The sequence below is a fragment of the Thermobia domestica genome, chromosome 10 (assembly GCF_964235325.1).
Source record: "Thermobia domestica chromosome 10, izTheDome1.hap1.1, whole genome shotgun sequence".
NCBI lineage: Eukaryota > Metazoa > Arthropoda > Insecta > Zygentoma > Lepismatidae > Thermobia > Thermobia domestica.
The window spans coordinates 229,385,007-229,398,354 of record NC_137463.1 but is presented as its reverse complement, the minus strand read 5'-3'; the positions used below and the strand labels follow the sequence as shown (position 1 = coordinate 229,398,354).

The 13,348-nt window shown below is 37.5% G+C and overlaps 1 protein-coding gene across 2 annotated transcripts in view; it reads right to left on the bottom strand.

Annotated features, from left to right (window-relative positions):
* LOC145663040 (uncharacterized) overlaps window positions 1-13,348 on the bottom strand; it is a 328,849-nt gene that overhangs the window by 42,592 nt on the left and 272,909 nt on the right. The window lies entirely within an intron of this gene.

Genomic DNA, 13,348 nt, shown 5'->3' with positions numbered 1-13,348 from the left:
ACTCATACATACCCTCCTTGGTTCCGCGGTCGTTTCCGAGAAAAGAGATTGATGGACAGATGCAGGGGAACGTCTTGAGCGGTCATTTATCTATCTCCTCCTCAATGAGGAAAAATGTGACAATATACAGTAATAAAAAGCCTTTACCAGATTCAGTTGGTAAGTGCTACTCCGCAAGTGGTGTATCAACAGACGGAAGTTAGAAGGGTGTAGTCAAAGCGTTTTTAGAAATGAAGAGATCGATCGAAGAAAGAATTATACATATTTTAGACTGACGAGTCTAGTGTTAGCGCATTTGTCGCTAGCTTAATTTTATTTAAAGTATATTTTTATTCACGTAAATTCATTGAGCGGAACAGGGCTCATAGCGAGTCACTTTTTTTTAAACTAAAATTTACTTTTTTTTTCAAATTGGTCACTAAAAGTCACTTTTTTTAAATTTGTCATTAAAAGTTACTTTCTTGAGAGGTAAAGTGAATTTTTCGTGTGATTTATGTTTTGCATTGGCAGTTTTCTAAGAAAAATATAAAAACAAATGGAAAAAGGCAGAAAATTGTTATTTATTACTCTTCTGAAAGCTTCAGTACTTGCTGCCACATGTGAAACAGTCAGCTTTATTCTCACTTCAGCTTTTATTCTTTCTAAAGCACAGTGGACGGTTGGTGGATGCTTAAGCTCTCAAGGTGGGGTTGAGAAACCTTCTGTGTCTGTTCTTTCTTCTATCATAATAATCTTTTAGTTTTCTCTCGTAATATTTAACACTCCGCCCAACGTTGTGTGTGTGTGTTTGTATGGTTCATCATGTTCGTCTTGTGTTATGCTTCTTGTATGTTCTTCTTAAGAGTAGGTGATGAATTTGAATATTTCACGTTTTTGAGAACTCTAAATGCGAAGTTAAATATAATGTCTGGGATGAAGAAATTCTGAAATAGGCCAGAACTGGTTTCACTTGCTCAGAAGCCTTTTACATCTGCTAAGTCTGCTTACCGTAACTACAAAGCATATTTTGAAAACCTAGGAAAGGAGGAAGCTCAAAAAGAGGAAGTAAAGAAGAAACAAAACAACAAACAAAGAGAGAGGTGATGGAGAAATTGACAAAGGAAAAAGGGGCATGATAAGATTTTGGTCACTTTTTCGTGTGTTTTTGGACATTTTTTGGTCACTTTTCAACTATTTACAAGAGACCAGACCACTATGAGCATTGGGATTATTAAAATTAGGGTATATTAAAGAAGACAAAACAGAAAGATACAAAATATTTGTAAATTGAAAAACTGGATTTTTGGAAAACACCTAAATCAATGAATAATTTTTTAATGAAAGATATTCAGAGCCAATAACGTAACCAGGAAGGGGCAGGAACGGAGATTAAGAGATCAAATAATATTACAACAATTAACGTTAACAACAGGGTTAGAATATTAAAATAATGAAATTTGAACTAGGTACAGTATTAATTACTAAACGAATGTGATTTCAGCATGGGACGAAGGAATTTTTTACCAATTAATATTTTGGAAAAAAAATCACCCACTAAAACTAATAAATTGAAATAATAGCAGAATTTTGCAAAATAATTACAATAACTCGTATGTAATCAATTCACATATAATTACTGGTTAAAATAGTGGAGGTTAATTCCTAATACAGTGAAATATCTCTTAACAGGCATCTCTCAATAGTGGACATCTTCATAAGAGGACAAACTTTCTTATTCTTCCATGCCATAAATATGTGTGGTGTTGTGTTATGAGAGAGAACCCTTCCTTTTAAAGATACCTCTCATTTGCGGACAAATGATCAGTTTCACCGATGTCCGTTCACTGTATTAGGGGAAGGTAGTCGAATTCTGCGCGGTGGATAATTCTGCGCACACCTATTTCTTCAACTTGGAGATTCTTTACGACACATTGGTTGCCGCTGCCATGAAGCGACTGTCACTAGTATCTAACATTAAAGGAGGGAAGCCATTATGTCAAATGGTTAGGCTGTAAGTGGCAGTTGAATTATTTCTTTCCTGTTGATGTTAAATTCTCTTCAACAAAATTAAGAGGTACGTTCTATATTTTATATATTTCTAGATCGTTACTTTTATGTTCCATTTATATTGTACAATGGACATTATAATCACGGCAATTCGTAGTTCTAATCAAATTTTAATAGTTCGTAGTTTTGTGTTTTTTGTTAAATGGCGGAGTGGGGTTATTCTGCGCAAAATCGATGGGATATTCTGCGCAGTGCGCAGAATTGCACCTCAAGAAGTTTTATGTTAATAACAAGTTAATAACAAGCGTACGTAACAATCTGCAAAATATCGTCACTCTGTGATTAAAGATGCCGGGAAGAATAGAAAGAGCAACTACGAGAGGTAGTTATGCAGAAGAACAACTAAGAGAAGCTATCAGTGCTGTTAAAAGTGAGTGTGCGATTCGAGAAGTTGGAAGATTGTACGGAATAGCAGAATCTACTATTAGTCTACGGATGAAAACTGGAAATATGGAACATGCTACTCTCGGAAGGGTTCTCGCGATAACAAAATACGAATTGGTGGACTATGTGATAAGCGTTGCAAATTTATTTTTTGGTATCACACCTATAGACCATCGGCGTTTGGCATACGAATTTACTGAAGCAAGTCGAATTGTCCATAATTTTGATGGAACTACCAAACTTGCTGGAAAGGACTCGTTGAGACTATTTCTTTAAAGAAATCCAAGAATAAGCCTAAGGAAACCTGAGGGAGTAAGTTTGAATAGGATAAACTGATTCAATGAAGAAGTGGTGACACTATTCTTCAATAATTTGGAAACAGTAATGAAAAAGCATCATTTTCCCCTAAGTGGAATTTTCAACGTGGACAAAAGGGGTATTTGGTACGTACATAAACTTGTGAGAATTTTAGCACCTAAAGGTCAGAAACAGGTAGGAACTGCTATGTGTGTGAGCGTGGAAAGATAGTCACTGTTGTGTATGCTTGTAGTGCATTTGGAATCTTCGTCCCTCCTATGTTTATATTCCCACGGCGTCGCATGTACGATCTCGCCAGTATGTTCGATTAAGCATACGTCAGTTACAACTATGAACAAAGTCATAGCTGGATTTAGGACTGTGGGAATAATACCATTAAACCCTGATAAATTTTCAAAATCAGACTTTAACAATGTCACTATGGAGGCACCTAACATAGTAGTCATTACTGCTGGAGATGATGAGGACAGGTTGGTACAAAACGTCGAGGAAACTAGTCGTGATTGTGGAATTCACACTTCAACAAAACATAGTTTTGGTGTCACATCTCAGAATGAAATTGTTCTCCCTTATCATCATCGCACGCTTATGTTTTCAATACACTTAAAAATATGTAATATTTTTGTTCAGTTATAATACAAGTAGAGAATAAAGTATATAGTAAAGCGTGTAGCCCGCCTTGTTCTTCTTCTAAACCCATTCCATCTATATATCTAAGTATGTTATATGTTATGATAATGTTTCCTTGTTTTAAACATATATATTTGCTTCGCGCAGAATTATCCCATGTTACGCGCAGAATTACCCACATAGTTGGGTAATTCTGCGCAAATGTATAGTTCATGTTTTTTGTCTATTATCGAGTACTGGTGTGAGCTTTTACTCAAACTATGTCTTTACCTTGTCTACTACACAGCAAACAATGGCTGTGCAAAGTTATGTCTTGATACTTACAAAAACAACGGGGAAATAACGATTTTTCCTTAAGTGCGCAGAATTCGACCACTTTCCCCTACTTACTTAATAATAAATGCTCAAATGTGTGAACTTACTTTATTGAACATACTGTACCACTACGAAGAGCTGATATTATTATTATTGTTATTATTATTATTATTATTATTATTATTATTATTATTATTATTAGTAGTAGTAGTAGTAGTAGTAGTATTGCAATAGTTGCGTAACAAAATATACTATTTTCTTGTTTGATTTTTTTAAAAATTATATCACTATTCTGAGAGCACACACCCCCTTTTATTTTGAACACCCCCCAAGTAAAAATTTCTGGCGTACTTACTGGTGTAAGGGAACGAGAAACTACCACTCCATTTTCACTGGACAGCAAAAACAAAAAGAAAATATTATAGTCTGAAGTAATTGAAATGAAATGAAAATTATTTTCTTTTTAGTTTAACATCCCACATTTACACTCTTTCCTTGTACCACGTGTTATGGAAATACACTTATATTCATGAAATATGAACTTCTCTTAGGAAGAAATGCACTTTCACTGCCTTAGACAGGGGCGGATCCAGGGCTGACATCTGGGGGGCGGGGTTGTCATACTGCTACATTTAAGGGCTCCAAACTTTGGGATGGGTTTATATATATATATATATATATAAAATAAGAAAGTTTCCTTTTCTGGGGGGACGATCGGATGGGGGATTTATTTAAGCCTCATACGACCTCAAGTGTGATTTAATACCAGCACAATAGTTATTAGACAGTCAGGCAGGGTTCATATATTATGCTTATTTTGGCGCTTGCATTAAACATTTCAATTATACAGGGTGCGGCACGTAAAACCGGCCCGTAAAGTGAACACATAAAATGAAATGTAATGTATTGAATATGATTAACTACAACACATAAATGAAATGTAATGTATTGAATATGACTACTCACCTTCACAGCAGCCTTCACAGCAGGTGCTAAAAGTGTCCTCCGCCCACTTCAACATACATGTGAGCACGATTGAGGAGATTCATATATACCCTTGTCAGTTCTTGTGTTGTAATGCTATTGGTGACATCCTGGATCCTGATCTTGAGTTCTTCAATTGTGTGTGGATTTGTTTAATATACTATTCCCTTTAACAGTTCCCATAAGTAAAAGTCAAACGTGGACAAGTCTGGTGACCGAGGAGGCCACAAGCCTTTGCTGATTGTTCCCTCTGGTGTAAACATCTTATGCTCAGGGGACAATGATGCAGCTGATGTGTGGCATGTTGCACCGTCCTGCTGAAAGTAACATAACTGACGCTCCTCTTCGGTCAAGTGTGTATAAAACTCCTCCAGGATTCCCATATACACGTCACTGTTCACTGTCGTCTCAAAGAATATGGGCCCAATAACGCGTGTGGCGGAAATGGAACACCAAACACCAATCTTCTCATCATGCAAGGGTACCTAGTAGATTGCGTGTGGATTTTCTGTCGACCAATACCGGTTGGTTTGGGAATTTACGTACCCAGACAGGTGGAACCACGCCTCGTCACTCATGATGAGCATTAGTGGATTCAAGAAACCACTGACAACATTGCTCAACAGCTATGAACAGAAATGCACCCTCTTCTGCAGGTCAGGCTCCTTCAGTTCTTGCACAACACTTATCCGGTACGGTTTTAACTTCAGTCCCCTTAAAACACGTCTGCAACTTCTCTCCTCGCATGAACCTGTTGACTCAATCTCCTGGTTGACTTTCGAGGACTTCTTGTCATTATCTCCTCCACCTGCATCTTTAATTCAGGTATGCAGACAGATGGTCGTCTGTTCCTGGGAGCATTTTGAACCAATCCTGTACGCCGCCATTTTTCAATCAATTTCTGAATGGTGCTTTTTGCTGGCACAGAACGTCCTGGAAATTTCTCCCGAAACAAATTCTTTGTTTTCACAAAAGATCCTGTGAGAATGAACCCTTCAACAATGGCAACACGCTCGGGTATCGAATACGGCATTATCACACACTGACACTCACCCGGCTTAACACAACGAGGCCTTTTTCTTAACTGGTTTCGACAAGTTTCACTGGCTGCGGCTGCACGTGACTGCTGCAGGTCACGTAAGTCGACCCGACCTCGACACGTCATCTCTTGGTAGGAAGGTAGATTATTTAAGTGTTGCCAAAAACACAATATACCAGAATATTACGACGGGCCGGTTTTACGTGCCGCACCCTGTATATTCATAGTCACCATATTGGTTGACATCTTAATTAATCATTTCCGACATTTACTTATATCGATATACACATCTTTCAAATTTATAACATACATATTCTATCTCAACAGCTCATTATTATTAAATATGTACATAAATATCTTATACTAAAAAATAATAGAGACAGTGAAATATAATGGCCCCCTCTAAGCTAACCTACACCTAGCCATGAGATAAGGGATGGTAAGTAAGAAAGAAGGAAAGAAGAAAAAATCCACAGCAGTGCAAGCCTTCTCAAGATTATAATATACATCTATAGACAGGAACCTCTGCAACATTTGCTTTGACTCGAAACGATTGAGAAAATGATATCCTCGGGTTTGGAAACAGGCCCGTATCCACGGGGGGCAAGAGGGGGCCGCCCCCCCCCTAAATTTTCTTGGCCCCACCTAAAATTTTCATGGAAGGCTTGCAAAAAACTCGATTAATTATACGTGCAAAAATTTTCAACGGTATGAGACAAAACTAAGCACAAACATTAATTGTTGAAATATCTTGATGAGTTTGTTAACCAGAATAATCATATGAAAATGTTCAAAATGGCGGCCATTCAAACTCTTAAAAACTTCCAAGGGAATCAAATTTCGCCCATAAATAGGTATTCAGAAAGTTTGAATAACTTTTCCTCTTTTACTGAAATATTTGTGTGCAGGGACTTATTGACATATTGGACCCGATTAATCGCCTAAAGTAGGTTCACGCCCTTTCGCTACGGACAGGCTTTTTTTTGCAGGAGGGGGGATATTTTACTATCGGAACAAGATGATAATTAGTGATGATATGGAATTACACATTGAAAGTGAAGTAACTTGTGAAACGTGTTATTTGAAAGAATAATATAGGTGCCTTCCATTTCAACTCAGGCAAAAAAATATAAAATTGTACCATCACCATCTCAGATATTGTTGAAACTTTTTTTATAGCAACTAGACATGTTTTTAAGAGACCCATATTTTTTTGTTTTGTCGAAAAAAATTTTCCCGCCAAGTAATAGGCCATCAAAGACGGGGAGTACAATTTATGAATTGTAGAAGACATGGAAAATGGTCAACTTCGGAGCCTCACCATTCGGCTATGGAGACAGGTAGAGTTATAATTCTTGTTGTGGTATGTACATAGGGATATAAATAAACTATATTTTATTATAGTTTGGTTTGCGCATGTGTATCTTTTTGTACATAAATTAACAAATGAACGTAAATTTATCTGAAAAGTCGAAGTTTGCGAATTTTTTTCGAGCACTTCCGGTTCGAATTTTAAAATTCTGTTTCCACGGTTGGTAAGACCTGGTTACCCGCTTTCCGAATAAATTTTTGTATCGCTTCTGTGTGAAACCGTTTTGTCGCAAAAAATTCGAGAAATTGTAAAATTTTCAAAAATCGCCATTTTTGGGCGCCATTTTCTCGAAAACACCATCTTTTAAAATTCTGAAATTTTGTCAGATGGTTCAACTGTACATGAATAATAAACACACCAAATACCATTCTCGACCAATGCTTCATGAATTAACTGCAGCCTTTTAAAGTTAGCGAAGTTTCGTTAACTTTGATGTCACAGTTAGCAACACTGGGAACAATAAAAGTGCAATGATTTGATGATGTTTGTGGTTCACATTCATTAAATGAAAAATAAAAGGTTTTCTTGACTGTTTTTAATTCATTATTTTGATCAAGAAGGCGCTCTGAAATAGTAAAATGAGCCTCCCCCTACCCCTCCGTTTTGTTAAACCGAAATAATTTGAGGTGGAAATTACGATTACGAAACGCACAAATTTCAAGTTCACTTACTTAAAATGGTCTTCGAAAACAAAATTTCACTGATTTATTTTTATTTATTTATTTATTTATTTACTATTATTATTATTATTATTATTTTATATGGACCAATCATTTGCTTGGTTGGTGTCTTCTTCGCTAATAGCACGTAACCGTGCAGGTGCTCCAATAGGTGTTGGCTCTCTAACAATTCGTCCAGAAGTGGATCTACGGAGAAGAAACTTTTTTATTTTATATATAAATAAAACCGATCTCAGAGTTTGGAGCTCTTAAAAGTAGCTCTAAGTAGCAGTATTACCCCTCCCCCTTCCAGTAGTCCTTCCTGGATCCGCCTCTGCGTAGCACATTGTCGGTAGTCACAAATGCTGAAGGTCCATGTGGAAGCATAAACAGCACTTCAACTTCACGTAATTCATAATTTATTCATAATATTTCTGCTACGCACCACTGGTTATCATACATATATGTATGTAACAAAGTTCCTTTTTGCAGATTTCTTAAATCTACACTTTGAATTGCAGAAGTTTTATTTTGGGGGAAGCATGAAGTTAGTTCATGGTGACCCGTTACTGCCATAAAAACTTCGCCATTTTCCGAAAGCCAAAGATGACTTCGTTGAATATCAGTTACCGGTCGCATACTTTCCCTTTTTTTCTTCCGGAAGTCGTCGAATTCAGCTCCAGCCAACAAAACGAGAGTAATACCCGGAGTTTGTACTTGCACTATACTCACGAATTCTTCTGCGGTTTTAGTGGGGGCGCGGTGGCTCAGTGGTAGAGCGTTCACTTCCGGTGCTTGGGGTCCCTGGTTCGGTCTCAGATCGCGCCGTGTGGGCTTTGTGGTGGACAAACAACGTGCTCGTGGGTTTTCTCGGGGTTAGCCCGTTTCATCCCACTTTCTGCATTCCACCATTTCATTCATTTCTCATAATCACCGTCTCCTTTAGCCTAACCGGCATAAGCGTATGACGTAAAACTTAAAGATTTCATTTCATTTTTTTCTTCTGCGGATTTAATACTGTGTATCTGTTTTTGCCTAAGGTTATGCCGCGTTGCTACATTCTTTACACCTCTCCCCCCTTCCCCTCAATACCGTCGCAGAAACCCTTGCATGGCCGGTTTCACTGCAAAACCACTGCTTTATCGTACCTGTCTGCATCTCGAAGCGATTTTTAAAGTGGGATGCAGCACCATCAGAAATCACTGACACGGTTTGGGAAATTGTAGACACTTATATTCTCGTATTCAAACCTTTTACTATAAAATATATTTTCGCTTTTCTTCGACTATTTTTAGATTCTTGTCTATGGCTATGAGTACATGAGTCGAATCGTGTGTTTTATCGTCGTTTATTACAACAAAACTGTCAGTTGTTTCATATTCCGGTGATAACTCTGAATTTCACTTTGCAGAATAACAGTCCAGTTTTCAGCGAAGTCCACATGAAATAAAATAGAATTTGTATCTTGAAATTTTATACGGTGCTTTTCGGTAGCAATTAATTCTCCTTGGATTTTCTTGATTTAGTCATGAATTACAATTCTTACAGTTAAACCAGCAATGTACGATACGAAAACAGAAAGTGGCACAGTTTTTTAACGAGATTATTGTTTTCCCATATGGCATACGTAACACTTTCATTTTCAACAGGATCAATAATTAAAGACTCCACACTTATTACTTCCACTCCAGGACATTCACCACATTCTTGAAGAAGACAGTAGCCATTTTCTACGGATCATATTACTAAAGGAAATAGGTCACTCATGACAGCTTCAATACAGGCTGCTCCTTTGATTTGTAGCAACGCAGTAGCAGATAACTTAAAATTTGCACAATATACACACACACACACTTCCCTCGCAGGTTGCGGACTGACCCACTTTGGTCGAATACTATAAAATTCCGAGTGACCCATTCTTATGCTGAGATTGTTCTGTTTAAAAGAAAGTCCGTAAATTTATTTGATGGAACGCGTAAGAAAATGTTTCAATTAAAAAAAAAAAAAAAAACTTTTTATCCGTTTCCGATCACTGCAATGACATCGCACTTAATTGAGACTTTGTCTGGAGCATTCCAAATCATCACTGAGGTAATAGTTCAGGCTTTCTGTAGATCATCAGAATTTATTGGATGGCCATTTCAAGTAAACTTTAAATTTGTGTGTTTCGTAATCGTAATTTCCATCTCAGATTATTTCGGTTTAAGAAAACGGAGGAGTAGGGGAGGCTCATTTTACTATTTCAGGGAGCCTTCTTGATCAAAATAATGAAAAAAAGAGTCAAGAAAACCTTTTATTCTTCATTTAATGAATGTGAACCACAAACATCATCAAATCATTGCACTTTTTATTGCTCCCAGTGTTGCTAACTGTGACATCAAAGTTAACGAAACTTCGCTAACTTTAAAAGGCTGCAGTTAATTCATGAAGCATTGGTCGAGAATGGTATTTGGTATGTTTATTACTCATGTACAGTTGAACCATCTGACAAAATTTCAGAATTTTAAAAGATGGTGTTTTCGAGAAAATGGCGCCCAAAAATGGCGATTTTTGAAAATTTTACAATTTCTCGAATTTTTTGCGACAAAACGGTTGCACACAGAAGCGATACAAAATTTTTTTCGGAAAGCGGGTAACCAGGTCTTACCAACCGTGGAAACAGAATTTTAAAATTCGAACCGGAAGTGCTCGAAAAAAATCGCAAACTTCGACTTTTCAGATAAATTTACGTTCATTTGTTAATTTATGTACAAAAAGATACACATGCGCAAACTAAACTATAATAAAATATAGTTTATTTATATCCCTATGTACATACCACAACAAGAATTATAACTCTACCTGTCTCCATAGCCAAATGGCGAGGCTCCGAAGTTGACCATTTTCCATGTCTTCTACAATACATAAATTGTACTGCCCGTCTTTGATGGCCCATTACTTGGCGGGAAAATTTTTTTCGACAAAACAAAAAAATATGGGTCTCTTAAAAACATGTCTAGTTGCTATAAAAAAAGTTTCAACAATATCTGAGATGGTGATGGTACATGCTCTGCCTGAATTGAAATGGAAGGCACCTATAATAAATGTGCTTTCCCCTAACACAGAGAACTGTAAAACATGTATTTCGAGTTCGGGAGCGTGAATGGCGAGGAGTGTTATTTGATTTGCTTTTTACTAACACATTGCATTGCAAATAAAGGTAGGCAACATTAGTGGTAAGTAAAACAACAACAACAACAACAATAATAATAATAATAATAATAATAATAATAATAATAATAATAATAATAATAATAATAATTATTATTATTATTATTATTATAGGTGTTGTTTGTGGCAAAACAATATCTTCCTCAATTTTTCTTCAAACGTAATGATTGTAACGCCATATCGCCTTTACAAACAAAATATTAGCAATTTATATCGAGAGAACGGGAAACTGTTGAGTGATGGGAGCAACGTTGGACAGTATGCACTCATAGTACTCAGAAAAATAAGCGATTTCAATGCAAAATGAACGAAGAGTCTTTGTTATGGGTAGTCATGGGGCCACGGCAGAGCCCTCTTTAGGCAAAATGTCAATAACTTATATCGAGAGAACAGGAGATGATAGTGAGATGGGACCAACGTTGGACACCGTGGACCCATAAGGCGCATCAAAAAATAGCGGGGGGGGGGGGGCGCCAGCCAGCCATACTTACTTCCACATAATAAGAGAAAATTATATTGTCGAAATACACACACGAGTTAGCTACCAATATTTCATATTATTATTATTATAATTATTATTATCTACTGCGTCTTTTAATTACGTGTGCATGTTTGACATGAAGCCAAAGAGAAGATCCATCATTCGTAGAAAGAATAAGAATAGCCAGTTACTTTAACTGTGAACGACAACGAAAAATACAAAAAGAGTGACTACCTGTAGCGAAAAGAAATAATACTTTCTCTCAGATTGATAAAAAATCAAGCCGAGAAGCATGGACGGCGCGAAAAGCCAGTGCTTTGTCCACTTTTTTTAACTGACTCACCGAACGTGTTTCAGTAACTTACTTATTTCTAATTTTACTTGCTTCACTCGTTTAACTTGCTTTTTCTAATAACTTATAACGACAGGGACACGAACACAGAAACATCGAGAACAGTTAAAAATCATAGATGGTCTCCCGCCGGGAATCGAACCCGAGACACCATACAACAAAGGCGCACGTGCTACCCACTAGACCAGCGGATATCATTACATGAACATGTTTGGAACGAACCAATAATGTTCCTGTAATGATATTCCCACCAAAGTGCATGCCGTAGTTAATTTATTCGTTGATCTGGAGACAATTTAGTGCCCATTAATAAACTAAATAACATACAATGGAGTAAAATTACAGAAATGATATCGTATTATACAGTAATTTCGCCGTGCAAGTTCAATAGTATAATAATAATAATAATAATAATAATAATAATAATAATAATAATAATAATAATAAATTTTTTTCATCGATCCTGCGCATAAAGTGAGAATTAAATGAATCACATGAGTAGTCAAGGTAAGGAGGTAAGTGGAAACATAAAATACAAATACGAATAGGGATGAGCACGAGTCGAGCCAAAATTCGACTCGACTCGAGTTCAATTCGAGTCGAGTCAAAGGTAATTTTGTTGAGTTGAGTTCCGAGCCAAGTCGCTGTTTTCGAGGTCGAGTTTCGAGTTGAGTCGAGTTTGATAATGGCTCGCTCGCTCGTTCAGCTCGTTTTAACTCGCTTTGAAATAATGGCCTGATTAGATTGGAAAGCGAAAGCCATGAGAAATGTAAGCAGTAATGTGGAATACTTTTAGTGTTGCTCACGACAGGGGGGCATCTCGTCTCATAATTTTAGTGCATCTCGTGGGGCAATTTTAGTGTATCTCGTCTCGTCTAGATAACGAGAAGAGGAGTTGTTTTTATTATTACGAGACAGCCTCAAATGTCGTAATGACCAATATAAGTATATACTATAGTTCTTAAAATCAAGGCTGAGACCTGCATAGTCGAATTCTTGAGCCCAAGCAGAAGACCAACTCGGGTAGTGATATCAACCTGCTCGGCTCGTATCAACTGAGCGAATAGCTCGAGTCAGCTCGGTTGGGATGAGCCGTCGGCTCGGCCCGATTGAGCCAGTGACCTGAGCCGGCTCAGTTGGAACGAGCCATCGACTCAGCTCAATTGATCCGATGGCTCGAGTTTTCTCGGTTGGCATGGGTCACCTACTCGGCTCATGTGAACCGGTTCGAGCCAGCTAAGTTGAAACAAGTCCATCGACACATTTGGACTCAGCTCAACTAAGCCGATGGCTCAAATCGGCTCGGTTGGGTGAGCTGTTGGCTCGGCTCACTTCACGGTGCGGTTCGATAGTGAATGAGCTGTACGCCGAGCCGCTCGAGCCGTTCAAGAGCCTAAACCTGGTCCCAGCTGTTTTGAACATGTTTGGCTGAAGCCTATAACTTTTAACAATTTTTGGCTCGTGCTCGAATACTTGCCCCTTCGGAATTCAAGCCTAGAACGTGAATGATGTCCTTCCCTCCTGAATACTCCTCGACGACCGAGATCGACAGTCAATT